Source organism: Microtus pennsylvanicus, chromosome 6, assembly GCF_037038515.1.
Source record: "Microtus pennsylvanicus isolate mMicPen1 chromosome 6, mMicPen1.hap1, whole genome shotgun sequence".
NCBI lineage: Eukaryota > Metazoa > Chordata > Mammalia > Rodentia > Cricetidae > Microtus > Microtus pennsylvanicus.
In genome coordinates, this window is record NC_134584.1 from 82,377,925 (window position 1) to 82,395,969 (window position 18,045).

At 40.6% G+C, this 18,045-nt stretch overlaps 1 protein-coding gene across 10 annotated transcripts in view; it reads left to right on the forward strand.

Annotated features, from left to right (window-relative positions):
- Positions 1–18,045, forward strand: part of Inpp4b (inositol polyphosphate-4-phosphatase type II B) — a 757,204-nt gene that overhangs the window by 133,918 nt on the left and 605,241 nt on the right. The gene's annotated exons all lie outside the window — the stretch shown is intronic.

The window sequence follows — 18,045 nt, forward strand, 5'->3', positions numbered from 1 at the left end:
GAAAGACCGAATTACATCACGCAGTGTTGAATAGCATGGTTGATTATGCTTAACAGATTGCATATTTAGCTGCTAAATTTTCAAATCGTCGTGTGATTTATTTACATATGTTGTCCTAAGAGTATGAAAACTCATGCAAATATTCTAATGGCATATACATGAAAACAAAGTTAATATAGATGAAGGCATATGAAATGTATGTGTGCTACAGATAAAGCTTTTGCAGAAAAATTTCAGATGCGTTAGTATTGTGAACAGATTTAGTTGTATCTGTTGAATGTTATACTCTGATAGAGCCATTCTGAGGTGTGTATATAATTGCATACCAATCGTAACTAATTGACTTTTATATTTGATTAGTTGTTGAATATACCAAACCCAAAAGAGAACTGAAATTAAGATAGAATTTTAAATTTAATGGACATCAATAGAAAAACTGTTTCTGAAGTTTGGCCAAAATTAAATTATTAAATTGCATTATAGATGAAGGTATTTTTTCTTATTTTTGGCCTTTTCTGATTCTGAAAGGGAGAGCCAAACCCCTCCCCCCAAGAAAACTTCGATTTCATAAAGGAGATGTTTGAGCCATAGTCTTCTATTGACATTAATATGTTTTCAAAACTTAAAATTTGTGCCTTGGGATGAATCCCAAGGCTCAGGAATCCGCAGAGAAGAGTGGGTGGAGAGAGATAAAGGTAGAGGATGCTGTGAAAGCCTGTCTTCTGAGCATGGCCTGGTGTGGCGCACACAAACTCGCAGTATCTGTGCTCACCCACCAAAACCCCTGGGCAGGATCAATCCAAGGAAAACCTTCCAGCATGGAGGAGGAACGGGCTCCTGAGGTCACACCCCTAGCTGAGGAGCGAGTGGCAGTTGCAGACCGCTTGAACTGGGTGCGCGCCAGTTTTCTTCAGGACTGTGCCCCTTGATAAGCTGCCCGGACTCCAGTGCATGGTTCCATAGTCATGCGCGCGGTTCCTGCACTAGGTCAACTCAGTGGGATTATAAAAGAGTTATGAAGTAGTGAGGGGAAGAGAGAGGGAAGGGGAGAGAGGATCAGAGGGACTGGGGGATAGAGAATGAAACAACATTTTCAAATCCTTAATTAAATCATTTGATGGCTGCATTTTGCTTCCAGTCGTTGCCTATGAGTCCCCAGAGAGGAACATAAGAACCACGTACACCTAGATAATATGCAGAAGATGCTGAAGTTGAACAGAGTGATGCTGATCAGTGATGAAGTCTTGGGGGGATGATAGACAAGCACCTGTCTAAGGGGAGCCAGTCGAAGGTGGTAGGGTGGGCAGGGGAAGCATGCTGGTTGAGGGAACCAGGAAGGAGGGTGCTGGATCCATGGGTTACAGGTATGAAAACACAGAATGAGGAAAAGAAGCCTGTCCAGATATATTTATGTGATTTCTTCCTTCTGCTGCTTCTCAGAGGTCCATACATAGTAATATATTCAATTTGTTAGCTGTTTATCTGATTGATGGATCATGTGGAGAAACTTTGAAGTGAATGTAGTAGAGGAAGAGTTAGGGTTAGGGAGGGAGGTCCTATCCGCATGGTAAGATCAGAGCAATGGGACTTGCTTCTTTCCTTTTGTCAGACCAAGGTGCTTCGTAGAGTAACAAAGTCTAAGGTTTTAGTGGGCAAAAAAATTTCCCCAAGGAAATCATGGTCCTGGATATATTTCAATGGTGTCAGGGTGAGAGGCAGGGGCAGAGTGGCATAGGATGGGAGAACTGATATGGAGAAATGAGCTAATACCCGATTTCTTGGAGTCCTTTGGAGCCTTTTACAGTATTCTTCTTTCCCTTTTTTCTTTCTTTCTTTTTTTCCTTGGAGCTCATTTTGTAGATCAGGCTAGTCTCAAGCTCACAGAAATCCACTTGCCTCTGCTTCCTGGGTGCTGGGATTAAATCGTGTGCCACCACCTCCTGGTTGACAGTATTCCTCTTGAGACAATGAGCAGTCATGTGTAGATGCTCTGCCCCTGTTGGCTCACCTGGGAAATGTGCATGTAAGTGTGAGTACTGTGTAATGGAGGTAGTCCCACGTGATGACTGACACGCTCGGGTTTTGTTTAGGATTAACTGCCAGTGGGCTCTGAGTGCAATCTGTCGGACTAGAAGGAAACACTACGAGTGTATTATAAAGGATGCTTAAATTTGCATGTACCATTGCACTATTTCATTTCTGACATGTAGTTATAATATTCTTTTTTGTTAAGTTTCTATTTTTATTGATTTTTATTGAGCTCTACATTTTTCTCTGCTCCCCTCCCTGCCTCTCCCCTCCCCTTCAACCCTCTCCCAAGGTCCCCATGCTCCCAATTTACCCAGGGGATCTTGTCTTTTTCTACTTTCTACTTCTCACGTAGATTAGATCTTTGCATGTCTCTCTTAGGGGCCTCATTGTCTAAGTTCTCTGGGATTGTGATTTATGGGCTGGTTTTCTTTGCTTTATGTTTAAAAATCACTTATGTGTGAGTAAATGTGATAATTATCTTTCTCACTCAAAATGATGTTTTCTAGCTTCATCCATTTGCCTGCAAAATTCAAGATGTCATTATTTTTTCTGCTGTGTAGTACTCCATTGAGTAAATGTACCATATTTTCCTTATCCATTCTTTGGTCAAAAGGAATTTAGGTTGTTTCCAGGTTTTGGATATGGCAAACAAAGGTGCTATGAACATAGTTGAGCACATGTCCTTGTGGCACGATTGAGTATCCTTTGGATATATACCCAAAAGTGGTATTACTGGGTCTTGAGGAAGTTTGTTTCCTATTTTCTGAGAAATCACCACACTGACATCCAATGGGGCTGTACCAGCTTGCACTCCCAACAGCAATGCAGGCGTGTTCCCTTTTCCCCACAACCTCTCCAGCATTAAGTTGTCATCAGTATTTTTGATATTGGCCATTCTTACAGAAGTAGGATGAAATCTCAGAGTTGCTTTGATTTGCATTTCTCTGATGATTAAGGATGTTGAACATTTTCTTGAGTGTCTTTCAGTCATTTTAGATTCCTCTGTTGAGAGTTCTCTATTTAGGTCTGTACTCCATTTTTTTATTAGATTATTTGTTCTTTCAATGACCAATTTCTTGAATTCATTGCATATTTTGGAGATCAGACCTCTGTCTGATGTGGGTTTGGTGATGATCTGGTAAGATACTTTGGGTTATTCCAATTGTTTTGTATTTGTTGAGGTTTGTTTTGTTACCAAGTATGTGGTCAATTTTTGAAAAGGTTCCATGATATACTGAGATGAAGGTATATTTTTTCTGTTTGGATGGAATATTCTATAGATGTCTGCTAAGTCCATTTGAGCCATAACATCTGTTAGTTCCCTTATTTCTCTGTTCATTTTTTGTATGACTGACCTGTCCAGTGGTGAGAGTGGGAGGTTGAAATCTCTCACTGTTACTGTGTGGGGTTTAACGTATGATTTAAGCTTTAGAAGTGTTTCTTTTATATATGAGGGTGCCCTTGTATTTGGGTCACAGATGTTCAGTATTGAGATTTCCTCTTGATGGATTTTTCCTGTGACTAATATGAAATGTCCTTCTTGTCTCTTTTGATTGATTTTAGTTTGAATTCTATTTTGTTTGATATTAGGATAGCTACACCAGCTTGTTTCTTAGGTCCATTTGATTGGAATATTTTTTCCCAACCCTTTATTCTGAGAGGATGTCTGTCTTTGAGGTTGAGGTGTGTTTCTTGTATGCAGAAGAAGAATGGATTCTGTTTTCGTATCCAGTCTGTTAGCCTGTGCCTTTTTATAGGTGAGTTGAGTCCATTTATATTAAGTGATATTAATGACCAGTGATTGCTATCTCCTGTTAATTTATTTTTCATTGTTGGTGATGTTAATTTGTGTGTTTTCCTCCTTTCTTTGGGATTTGCTGCTATGAGACTATCAATTTTCTGTGTTTTTGTTGATGTAGCCAACTTCCTTGGGTTGAAGTTTTCCTTCTAGTATTTTGTGTAGGGCTGGGTTTGTGGCTAGGTATTGGTTAAATCTGGTTTTGTCATGGAATATCTTATTTTGTCCTTCTATGGTGATTGAAAGTTTTGCTGGGTATAGTAGTCTGTGCTGGCATCCATGGTCTCTTAATGTCTACATAACACTTCATGACCTTCTGGCTTTCATTGTCTCCAATGAAAACTCAGGTGTGATTTCGTAGGTCTGCCTTTATATGTTACGTGCCCTTTTTTTCCTTTGTAGCTTTTAATATTCTTTCTTTACTCTGTATGTTTAGTGTTTTGATTATTATCTGGCGGGAGGACTATTTATTTGGATCCAGTCTATTTGGTGTTCTGTAAGCTTCTTGTATCTTTATAGGTACATATTTCCTTAGGTTGCAAAAGTTTTCTTCTATGATTTTGTTAAATATATTTTCTGTGCTTTTGAGTTGAACTTCTTCTATACCTATTATTTTTAAGGTTGGCCTTTTCATGGTGTTCCATATTTCCTGGTTATTTTGGGTTAAGTTTTTGTGAGATTTAATGTTTTCTTTGACTGATGAGTCTATTTCCTCTATTGTATCTTCAGTGCTCGAGATTCTCTCTTCTATCTCTTGTATTCTGCTGTTTATGTTTGTGCTTGTGGTTCCTGATCATTTTGTCATGATTTCTGCTTCTATAATTCCCTCAGCTTGTGTTTTCTTTATTGTTTCTATTTCAGTTTTCAAGTCTTGAATAGTCTCTTTCATATGTTTGATTGCTTTTTCTTGGTTTTCTTTAAGGGATTTGTTGATGTCTTCCAATTTTTTGTTTGTCTTTTCCTCCATTAATTTGAGGGAATTTCTCATTTCCACTTTAAGGGTTTCAAACATTCTCCTGAAGTTATTCTTAGGTCATTTTCTTCTGCTTCATCTACATTTGGTTGTTCAGGTCTTGCTTTTATAGGGTCTTTACGTTTTACTGTGGTATTGTGTTGTTCTTTGTGGTGCTGCATATTACCTTTTCTACTCATCCTTTCCTCTAATAAGTGTGGTCAGGGCTGTCTGTGATTCTGTTGATTCATCTTCTAGGTGCCAATGGATCCAAGGCTTAGATGGTTGCTTCTCGTGGTACAGTCAGTATCACGGTTCTAGTTACCCCATTGGTCACTCTGTGTTTCTGGAGGTCGCTCAGCACTCCTGGGATTTGCTCCACTCCCTTAGAGTTTTCTGTCTCAGGCCTGCTCTGTCCTAGGTTGTTTGCTCAGACCTGTTTCTATAAATGAACCTGGTCTGGATTCGTTCCTGCAGAGGTCCCTGGCTTGGGGTTGGTCCTGTAAAGGACTCTGGCTCCAGTCTTCTCCCTCAGAGTTCCTAGGCTTGGGTGTATCCAGACCTGCAGAGGACTTGGCTCATTCTTACTCCCTAAGAGGTCCCTGATTCATGTTCAGACCTGCAGAGTTTCTGATTCCTGCCTATTCCCTTTGACATCCGAGACCAACACCCAGACCCACAGAGGTCCTGGAGGTCTACTCCCTCAGAGGTCCCAGATTTTTGCCCAGATTCACATAGGCCTTGGCTCAGGCCTATTTCCTCAGAGGTCCTAGACTCACACCCAGACAGATCCACGGGGGTCTTGGCTTAGGTCTACTCCCTTGAGGGTCCCAGATTCATGGCCATTCCTGCACCTGCAGTGGTCTCTAGTTCTGGCTCACTCATTCAGCGTTTGCTCCTCTGTACCTGTTTCTGTGGGGTTTGCTGTCTCAGGTCTGCTCTGGCCCAGGTTGCTGGCTCAGTCCTGGTCTGGAAATGATCCTGGACTGGATCCACTCCCACTCCCATGGAACGTACTTTCTCAGGCCCACTCTGACCTAGGTAGCTGGTTCAGGCTCACTCCTGTGGAGCTCACTGCCTCAGGCCTGCTCTGGCCTAGGTCGCTGGCCTAGTCCTGCTTCCACAAATGACCCTGGTCTGGATTTGCTCCTGCTCTCATGAATTCACTGTCTGGGGTTGCTGGTTCAGTCCATAATATTTGTAATTTTTAATCCAAAAGTAGATGTAATTATTCAAGTCAAAATGATATTTTCCGTACATCTTGTGTGTATTACATGTATGTATATTAGACATGTATATATTACATATATATATTACATAACATAAAGTTACTATAGAGTACATTGATGTGTAATATATGTGATAACACATACAGTGTCAGGGTGAGGTGTGCTCTCAGTATCCACTGTAAGTCAGAAGATAAGTCACTTGACAACTCCACCAAGAACAGGTTCAAAATTATTCTCCCCACTCTCATTTTTACTGTTTATGTATGCATTTTTGATAAGTTCATACAATGTGTATAGTATATTTGTATTTTAATCAGATTTGTCCTTTCTGTCCTCCAACTCCTCACATGTCCCTCCATATTTCTTCTCAAAATCATGACTTCCTCTGTAAGTTTGTATTGCATATAAAGAGAGGTGCTGGCTAATATATAGCCTATTGAGTCACAAGAGCATTCTTCACATGCACATGAGGTAAAGGGCTGATTAGTTGGGCATGGGCAACCTATCAGGGGGCTTATCTCTTTCTTCAGTTCCTCTGGTAGGAAGCGGTGGACAGGAAGGTGCCTTGTGCTTGCAACCTAGTCCGGGGTGCTGAACAGGAAAACACCTGGCTCAATGTGAGACCCTGTCTCAAAAAGCCCAATAAACTGGAGAATCATGGGGGGGTGTCCACTGTGCTCTAGCCTTCACACACAAGCTTATTTGCATGCATAGTAGCACACTCATGTACACACACACACACACACACCCTTCTGAGATCTTTATCTTATTCTCTCTCTCTCTCTCTCTCTCTCTCTCTCTCTCTCTCTCTCTCTCTGTGTGTGTGTGTGTTTCCCTGTTTGTCTGCCTCTCTCACATTGCAATCACGTATCACTGCTTAGACAAAGGTTCTCTCACAGTCTCTTTGACTCCCACTAGCTTGCATATGTCCTTCTGTTCCCATGTATACATCTGTACCATTTTATATAAAGGCATATGTAATGGGGCTTTTCTTTCTCTCAATATCATTTTGAATATATGCCTACCTGCTATTTACCTTCACTCCAACCTGTAAGTATAGACTCTCTTTGAATGAATATGCATGCTCTTTAAGTCTCCACGATTTTCACTGAAGGAATATTTAAAGGCTGAACGTTTCCTTTATAGCATGAGATCTAAGACTTAGCTTTGCTCAGTGCTAATCAGGCTTACCTTGAGAGGATACTCTATTTTTATCACTTCTTTTCCCTGATAGTAAAATCACAGTGGAAACCCAGTGATTTATGAAGCCATGAGTAGAGCCCACTTTTAGGCCATAGGGAAATGACGTAGTCCCATTCCCCACTGGCTGTGGGCCGCCTTGCACGTGTCATTGATGAAAAATTCAACCTGAGTTACTCAGCAAAGTCACTTTGGCCCAAGGAAAAATTGGTGTCTTTTGAGACCTGTTGCTATTTCATATCTTACCCAAAAATCAATTAAAAAATAAATTATATTTATTTATGAATATATCAATTTAATTTCTACCTGCTGTGCTCACAAATGCCCTAGCTGAAGTAGGGACATGCATCTAGAAATAGAGAGTACTTCCTGTTTTACACCTATTTGCCCACATCTGAATGAAGAACATTCTCTCTCTCTAACACACACATATACATGCACGCACGCAGGCACGCATGCATGTACACACACAGAATTATCTGTCAGGATATTTATTTTTTCACAAGCATTCCAACTTCTTCTGTGAGCTCTAGATCACCATCAGGCGGATGGCTAGAGACCCGTAAGGACAGCCCCAGCGCTGATTTCAGAGGTTTTAGATCACTGATACTTGTGAAATCACAGGGATGAGTTTCATGGCCATTTTGAGTGTGCCAATTTGTGGATATGCAGCATGAGAGGAAATACTCCCTGCTCTATGGTACCCGAATGCTGGATGTGAAGCCTGGGGTGTGGTAGGGCTGTTTGAGAATCTAAAGGAGAACTTGATGAGTTGGGGTTCCCATCATCATCACCCAGAGAAGGACTGAGGGAAGTGGTTTCTTTAAGGGTCAGCAGAGGGAATAATCATGAAGGAGAATCAATTGAAAATTAAACACTTGGGCTGAAATTAATAATTTGTCATGTGGGCCTTTCCCATGTATATGTGCTTAGTTGTGTACCATGTTTATATATGTTCTAAATATTCTCTGGATGGCCAGAGTAGTCTCTTGCTAAATGCATTAAGATTTTTAAGATAATGCCACTAGGTGTCAGCAACAACCTCTGAGGGTTCCTGTGACCTTTGTAACAATATGAAACAGAACATCATGTGTGAAGACAACTCTTGTCTCAAAGGTTTAAGCCCTACTCCAAACTGCACAGAGTAGAATCATGAACATGTAAAGTCTTATGAGATTGTTTTAAACTCATTTCTGCTCGTACTTACTGTAATCTTCCCCCAGCTGTTCCTCATTTCCATGGACTTGTGAGGTCTGAGTATCTTTTCAGCAGATGTGTCTGATGTTAGAGCTCCACTTCTGCACACATGCTCTGGGTGTTACATTAGCGTATAAGCATTGGCTCTTTGGCTTTTTATTTTGATTGTTTTTTTTTAGATGTGTATTTTACAGCTATCAAACATCAGAAGACAGTACGGCATTAATTTTTCAACACCCACATCTGTGTCCCGTTCATTTGCTAATGTCTAAAATGTTCAGAATCTGTGCTCTGTTATTGCACAGAACTCAGAACATTTAGAAAGACAGCGCACAGAATTATGGACGCTTTCTCACCAATTGACAAAATAACATGGAATGAGGGAAAATTATATGGTCTGCGAATTACAGTCTATAATTTAGGCCTTAACAAGGTAGATAAAAATATATTAAAGTTTCATTTATAGATGATAATAAGAAACCACATTTTGTTGGTGTTCTTGGGTGGGATTTATTTAGTGATGCAGATAGTATCTGCTCAGATTAGCTTCAATCAGCAGGACTCAGGCTAGACTCTCAGATTTCCGGTGCCATAGATGCCTGTCTCTCAACCAAGAATCAAGCAGATTTATAAACAGTAAAATATCTAGACTTCTTTCCATTTCACTTCTTCAGGAAATTTTTGACATAAGTTGCGTTTAAAAACATTTAAACAAAAGCTGTCAAGGGAATATAAAGAGAATCCCTTTCCTGCAGAAAATTCTAGCTATGACTATACTAATGTAAAATTGCCTCTTTTTTAAAAAAAAATTCAAAATGTGATATTCTAGCTGGTAACAGTGAGATGGGCTAAATGACTTAGTACACGGGCTGGAGAAAGAATTCCTTCATACTGAAGTTGTTCATTTGTGAAACTCTAGTTTAACTTGTAAGAGGAACACTGAGGTTATTCGAGTTTGCTTATCTATTTTAGAAGCAGTAGTAAAAGCCGAGATTTTCCCCAACACTGTGGCTGTTAGTTTTAATTATATTCACAGGTGATAAAATCATGCTGCAATTACTTGACCCAGATAATGTCCTCACCAGGAGTAGATACAGGGGGCAAGTGCTGTGCACACGTGAGAGGCACATTGTTAGCCAGCCTTGAACCTGGGGTGGAAGTGTGCAGCTTGCTGGATCTGTAATGGCCCAGCCTGTGATTCCCCTGCCTATCCTTAAGAAAAAGAGGTCAACGCTGAGATCTGATGGGGGATCTGTCTGTGTGTGATGTATGTGGGATATAGAGACTGCCACTTTCAACCTGGCTTCACAGTAAGCTAGTCTTGTGTCAAATGCATGTATATATTTCTCCTTTTTAATCACAACATTTTATTGAGACATGAGTACATCTTTGTATAGTATGTATGGCAATTTAGTGTATACATGTAGTATATTATAGTCTAATAAAAGTGATTCCTTCATTTATCATTTTTATGTGTGGGAATTCCAGCCCTCCTGGCTATTGTGAAATGTATCCTATCTAGTTTATCCATTGGTTACCCTACTGTGACAATCAAGAACAGGAGCTCTGACACTATGGCTGCTTTCCAGAGTCTTTATTTGGACTCTGTTCTATTTCTCTTAACCCTGCCTTTCCAAGTCTCCAGTTTCCCCAGAGGACATGTGACATTTGTTTTTCTGTGTCTGGCTTATTTCACATGGAATAATGCCCCCCAATTTCATGCACGTTGCTTCAAATGATAGGATTTTGTTATTTTTATGGTGGAAATATGCCATTGTCCCTATTCATGAAACACCATCTGGGTTGAGTCTGTATTTTGCCCGTTGTACACAGGGCTGGAATGAACAGGCAACTGCAAGAATATTCTTGATGTAACCATTTCATTTCCTTTGGCTGCGGGCCCAGTGATGGAATTGCTGGGTCATACGGAGGATCTATTTCTAGTTTCCCGAAGCATTGCCCCTCTGTTTCTCATAATGGCCGTTCTAATTTACAACTTCACCAATAGTGTATGCACTCCTTTCTCTCCACGTCCTTGCCCACATTTGTTAATTTCTGTCTTTTTGATAATGGCCATCCTGAGTCAGATGCTGTCTCATTCAGGTTTTGCTTTCCCTTCCTTAATCATTATGTGTCTCTTCTCAACCAATTCATTTGACTGTTCATGTAATTGGACTAAGACAAAATACTGAAAGGATCAGCTTCTCTGTAGGACGCTCTGTGAATCCAAATACCTCATCAGGCCACATCCCAAATGTTCTCTACTTTATTTCTAACCAATTATTTGCCTAGATGTTGCCTTGAGGCTCATGCAAACCAACTGACCCCACTTGCAAAAGATGTCCTTGTTTTGACCCTGGTGGCTTTGTTTTTACAGTTCTATCCACACAGAATTTGACCTTTTCCTCCCCTTCCCTCATTTCTTCATTTTAGATGTAGCAGAACAAGAAAAGGCATATTTTGGTAACCAGATATGCTAGGTTCAAATCCCAGATGGGAAGTTTGCTTATTTGTGTATTTTGAGATAGTTTCTCACTTTGTAACCCACACAGGCTTAGAAACCATAGTCCTCCTTGGTGCGGGAGAATTGTCTGTATTCTGTCAATCATGTTATAAATAAATGCTGATTGGCCAGGCAGGAAATATAGGCGGGAAAACCAGATAGGAAGTAGAAATGATGTAATGAGAACAGGTGAATTGTGGGAAGGAGGAAGCTGATTCCTCTCACTCCTGCCCAGACCACCAAAGCAGCAGGATGTGAGCTGCCCCACTGAAAAAAGGTACTGAGCCACATGGATACCATAGATCAGAAAAATGGGTTGATCAAGATGTGAGAGTTAGCCAATGAGAGGCTAGAGCTAATGGGCCAATCAGCTTATAATTTATGGAGACCTATGTGTGACTTTCTTTGGGGCTAAACAGTTGTGGGATACCAGGTGGGACAAAAACCACAACAAACAAACAGGACCCTTCATGTTACACTCCTGAGTTTATCTCCTTAATATTGGAATTCTAATGTGTGCCGTCATGTCCAGCCCCCATTTATTAAGACACTGCTGATGAACTGAAGGGAACCTATTTGGCCCTGTGTGTTTCACTCTGATTTTTCCTACCAATGTGGGAAAGAAAAATAATTCGGTAATTGAGTTTTTAAAGTAAGACTATTAATATTCATTTATAATACTTGCTAGCATATAAGAAGCTCTTAATATAAATTAGCCAGTGGTCTTGGGGCATAGCTCAGTTAGCAAAGTACTGCTTTTGGAAGTGTGAAGAACTGAACTCAAGATTGAGACCCATGTAGAGAAATCTGAGCGCAGTGGTGCATCCTCGTAATCTTAGCTGAGGGAGGCAGAGACAGGCCAGATACTTAGTGAGCTCCAGGCCAGTGAGAGACCCTGTGTCTTAGCAGCACCAAATAGACGCAGTGCCTGAGAGATGGCACCATATGTTGTTCTCTGGCTTACACACACACACACACACACACACACGCTCGTGCCTCCGTCACAAATGAATAAACACATAAATAACCAATATTAATTTCAAACCAATCTCAGAATTCACTGCTGTGAAATTTAGACTCAATTTGTTATTCTTAGGCTTATTAATTTGCAATTTTACCTGAACATTTTACCAATACTTGTAAATTTGTATCCCTGCTGAGGACAGATAAAGAAAAACATACAAACACACAATCAACATATATGGAAAGATAAAACTGGGGCTCAGAAGGAAAGCCAGAACTTGAAATGTGTGGAAACTATTACAGAATTTTGCTGAAGTTGTGTGAGTGGTTAAATAACCGCCGAAAGAGCTGCGACACTGAGAAGCCATGAAGGACACCACATGACCCCATCTTCCTGCTCATACGCTCATGTTTCCTACAACCTCTGCACATAAGGCATGTGACAGAATTTTCCCAGGGCTCACACAGTTGTCCTTTTCAAGTTTACAGTTGAAATTAGCACTGAACATAGCAACTGTTTTTGAAAAGCCAGTGCAGGTGAAATTACTCTTGACCTAGTTTTTGACACGCTATAAATATCATTAACAGCAGCAATTAACCATATGAAGATTTTATTGTACATTTTCTAGGGAAGAAGTTTGATTCTTGATCTAATTATGATATGAAGATTGGACATGTACCAGCCATTATAAGTCTACATCTTACAAATAAAAGGGTTTGGAGATTGATTTTTAGTTCATTGACAATAAATATTTGGTTCCCATTATCAGAATTTACTTCCTATTGAAAGAATTCATGTCTTTCTCTATAAATTTATTAGGATTGTTGAAACAGGTAGACACCTAACTTGCTTAGTTTTGGAGTTTGGTTAGGAAAATTTGTTTGGAAGTCACCACAGTCTCTGTGAAACTGACAAACTATGGAAAATAGTAATAGCAAACACTAATTGACTACAATCAGCCTTCTGTAGCTGAGGTTTCTAAATCCATGTCATCAATCAATTGGAGATATATAACATATACTATGAATTGCATGTGTACTGAACTGACAGACATTTCTAATTCTCTGTGCAATATAGTATAACAACTATATTATTTTAACTAAGAAGTCATACATATTATTTTAAATACTTGGAAGAATATGCTTAGGCTATATGTAAATTCTCACCATTTTTATAAGGGATTTGATCATATGTAGACTTTAGTAATCATAAGGGTCCCCAAGGTCAGCTGTATTTATTTAATGCCAGGCAGATCCATCAGAGAGTGCATTTATTAGTTCATTTATATCTGTCTGTCTTATGGTTTATAATGCTACCATAAAACAGCATGGCCGTTAATGTGGGATTCCCATCTCTATGCTGTTTTTCTTTGTTTGAATTTTCTTTTGTTGTAACAGTTCCCCAAATTTCCAACCACTTAAGAGCACAGCTCGGCAGGGGTGTATGTAGGTTATGCTGTTTGTACTCTGCTATAAGTCAGAGAGCCAGCTATAGGTTGTTATTGCTGCGCGCGCGCGCACACACACACACTCACTCACGCATACACAGGAATATACACACACATACCTGCGTGTGTGCACGCACCTGTGAATTCAGCCAGCACAAAATGTTCTCTTTGTCACTCTCCTCAACTTTGCATGCTAAACTTTGTTTTCACAGCTGCAATAAGAGTCTCAGAAAGTAAAAGTTTATCTTTTTTATTTATTTTTTAAAAGAAAACAAAATTATCTCTTTAAATTATACATACCAATCCAAGTTCCCACTCCCTCCCCTCCTCTCATTTCCTCCACTTACCCCCAACCCCTCATCCAATCCTCAGAGAGGGTAAGGCACATTGCTTTGGGGAAGGTCCGAGGCCCTCCCTACTGTATCTAGGCTGAGTAAGGTATCCATCCAAAGAGAATAGGTTCCCCAAAAGCCAGAACAAGCAGTAGGAATAAATCCTGGTGTCAGTGCCAGTGACGCACAAAACTCAAGCCCAGGTGGATTAAAGACCTCAATATAAAGAAGGAACCAATCATATCGCAACTGGTTGGCTAATGACAAGTAAAGAATGAGGTTCATTATGCAATCAGTGTCCTTCCTACATAGAAGAAAACAAAATGGAATAAATGTGATGGAATAGCTTGCTGTTGGGATGCACTCAGGACTTCTACCTGACCAGTTACAGAATTTCATTCTCAGAACGCAGGGATTTAACAAGAGGTGGACACACACCCACTATCCAGAATAATTGCCCATTATCACACAGGATCTATTATACAAGGCACAAAGACTCTTTCTTTAGATCAAAACAGGCAGAGTGCCAACTTACAAGCTGGTTTTATTCTGTAATTTGGGGAAGATAACGACATAGCTATTTTTAACAATGGTAAAGGAAAAGCAGGTAAGAGCCCAGAAGCAGAAACTGAGGGAGCGCATGTGAAAAAGAAGTGGCCGCATCATCAAGCTGCTAGGGTCGGTCATGCTTCCTACCCACACTCTGTACGGAGCTGAGCTTGCTGAGGTTTCTTCCTTTCCCTTGATGCTTAAACGATCCCAATAGTGGTGACAGGCTGTTTTGCAGAAATGAGCATCATGTTGTGTTCAGTCACTTGTGCTGCTTCAGAACTTCCTTGACACATTTTGTTATTAGGTGAAAATGCTTTTCTGTTCCCTTAAACCCAGGCGGTTTACATCTCATACAACAGAAGTGATGGTGCATGACTTCCAAGGTTAGACCACAGGAAGACTACGGGCTTGGCCTGATTTCTAACTCTTTGGAGACACTCATACTCAAAACCCGATTATCTTTCTGTAAGACATCTCAAGCCTTGGAGAACAGCTTGTTAGCTGTTAGTGACAGTTTCTTCTGTTATCATCCAAAAGAACAAGTGTCTTCTGCCAGCCATGTGAATAAGTCACCCAGCTCCTAGTCTAGGGAATGCCCATGTAACAATGACGAGGAGAATAAGAGAAATTCTTTCTTGGGCCCTGTCCCAAATACAGATTCATGAACAGTACAAATGCCACTGCTGTAAGTCTGCAAAAATTGGGGTGTTTTATTAGTCAGTCATGAATGATTATAATATTGGCATCATACTCTTATGTACCTCCTTCCTAGGGCTTTCTCCTTCTGCTAAATCCTTGTCAGGCCCTGTCTCTACCTAGTAAGTGATATTCTACATTGCTCTTAACTTTTATTGCTGCTTACTATGATTTACTTGATAGTTTTGGACATATGTCTATTGTTTTGTCTGCCTTTATGACGTAGCTTTTCCAAGATGGAAATGTGTTGAGCGTTCCCAATGCTCCATGCCTTTTTTTTTTCTTTCTTTCTTTCTTTCTTTCTTTCTTTCTTTCTTTATTTATTTATTAAGGATTTCTGTCTCCCCCCCTCATCCGCCTCCCATTTCCCTCCCCCTCCCCCGATCAAGTCATTAGAAGACTGAAAATCCCATGTTGACAAATTTTCACCCTATTCTCTAGGACTTTGGTATCTAATGTGATAGGCTGTAGGCGCATGGGATCCTTTACATCTGAATGGAATTAAAATGAAACTTAATTAGCAGTTTTGTTTTCTAACTGCATTAGCCACATTTCCTGTGTTTAATATTTGTGAGTGGCTATTGCCCAAACATGCTAAACAGTGGTGAGTGTCAGACCCTTCCCATGCCTCACCGTCCTACTGGACTGTGCCCTGATCCACAAATCACACTTGTGCTTTAGGGATAACACCTTTAGATACTGAGATCACTGTAGAAGAGACCAATGACCTTGAGTGGGTCGCTTGAATGACACACTTTCTTTGTCAGCTCTGAGCTCCAGAGAAGACAGAGATGGGAATCTCTGTCCCAGTTAACCTGGTTATGTTTCACTTACATTCACACAAAGATGGCCTTTTGTACCTTTTTCTAAATTCTTTCGTAGTCCCTGGACACAAGGACAATGATTTATTTTCTTGGTTACATTAGTTCCTTTAAAAAAAAATCCAGCCTGACTTCCAAAATTGTGCAATTCACAGACATCATCCTAGCAACAAAGAAATCCTTCTGCAAATACTTAGGAATCCTGTTCCTGCTGTAGAGGGTCTCAGCACAGGGCTCCTGTTGACAGTGAACTCTGGCATGGGGTGGATATTGCTCCCTTAGAAAGAAAAAGAATAACTTCAAGGCAAAGGCTCTTTGTTCTCCCTGGGTGTAAGTTTCCTTGAAAGCTTATTTATTGATTTTCCTTGTAATAGCAGAGCTTGCAAACTATAAAAAAATAAAAACAGCAGAGAAATAATATCAGTGATCAGTAGGCTTATTCATCAGCCTTGCCTCATCTGTAGCTAAGCACCCTAAGCTATGAAGCTATGAAATGAAGAGCACTCTTCTTCTTCTTCTTCTTCTTCTTCTTCTTCTTCTTCTTCTTCTTCTTCTTCTTCTTCTTCTTCTTCTTCTTCTTCTTCTTCTTCTTCTTCTTCTTCTTCTTCTTCTTCCCCTTCCCCTTCCCCTCCTCCTCCTCCTCCTCCTTTGGAAACCAGAGAATTTATTGAACAAAAGGGCAAGTAAACACTAAATTCCAAGCATAGGTCACTTCCCAGAGCCAGGAGGTTTTATCCTCGAAGTTTGGTCTCTTCCCAACAGTTCTTCGTGTTGCTAGTGAAGTTTCACTGTATGAATTTGGGAAGGGCACACACAGACAACAGCAAGGGCTGGACATTTCTCTAAAAGGCCTGTTATGCAGACAGATGCACATGGAGTGCAGACACAACCATGTGGGCTCTCAGGTCTACAACCACAGGAAGAAGAATTCGTGATTAATGATAAACATTCTTTCTTTTAATAAATGCCATTGGCCTCTCTCTATAGCCCATTAACTCTAGATGCTGGGGTACAGCAGTCTACAAAACAGACCAAAATCTCTGCACTGCTGGATTTTATGTCACACTAAGAGACAGATAGTAAATAAATGTATAAGAGTCTAGAAAAGAAGTATAGAGAAAAATATCAGTGGGAAGGAGGCAGGGTATCTTTGGCAGGGGGAGTTTCATATTTAAATTAGCCTGGACAACTTCATTAAGAAGACACTGTTTGAGCAAAGCCCTGAAGAGGTCAGGGGGCAGCGAATGGTCTGATCGAAGGAACGGACTGTGCCGCCACCTCTTCCAACGTGGAGTACAGAAAAGGAAACCAGTTCATTGTAATATTCTTCCTGGAAGACTAGATAGGGCCAGGGTGGTCAGATTGGAGGTGACACATGACAGAGGTGTTAACTCTTTGTACATATAACATCTCAAAGCTGAGGCTGTTCCCCAGAAATGATAGTATTCTGAGGTTAGATGAGGGGGAGGGGGGAACCAGGGGACAGAGAAACACATAGAGAAACCCCAGAAAGGCAGGAAGATACATTAGACAGTGAAGCCAGAGAAGTAAAGATGACGCAAGCTTCTGGGGGTCTGCACAGTGCTCAGCACCGCAGAGAATTCAAGGAGGAGAGTGTCTGAAAGAGGCGCATCACATTTGACAGGCAGAAGACCACCAGTGACATCATCAGGGGCAGACAGCTGAGACAGCAGTGAAGGGATGCAGAGAGAGGGTGTAGACGTCTCTCTCAGGAAGCTTGATAGGTACAGACACGACTGACACGGTTTCCATCATAATCCAGACTGAGATATACATGCCCTCCAGTGATCTGCATGCATGCACACCCAGTAACTTGTGCCGTCAGAAGTGGGTTGGGACATGGTATGTTCTCATACGTGTAGTGTATGCTAACATTCCTCATCCTTTCCCATATAACACATTTTAAAAATGCTTGCCAACATCTAATAAATTGATTTGTGACTCTACCTACATTCTCAATTTATGATGTGGTCAGAAACTGAATAAAGATTTGTCACCTAGGAGCACGTACTCACCCGTGAGGGTTGGGATCATATTTGGGTCATTGTGTTGAAACTTTTAGAAAAATCATTCTTTCTTCGTGTATGGGATTTTTTTTATTAAAGATTTATTTATTTATTATATACAGTGTTCTACCTGCATGCATGCCTATATGCCAGAAGATGGCACCAAATCTCATTATAGATGGTTGTGAGCCACCGTGTGGTTGCTGGGACTTGAACTCAGGACCTCTGGAAGAACTGACAGTGCTCTTAACCATTGAGCCATCTCCCCAGCCTCATGTGTGTGATTTATACTCTTC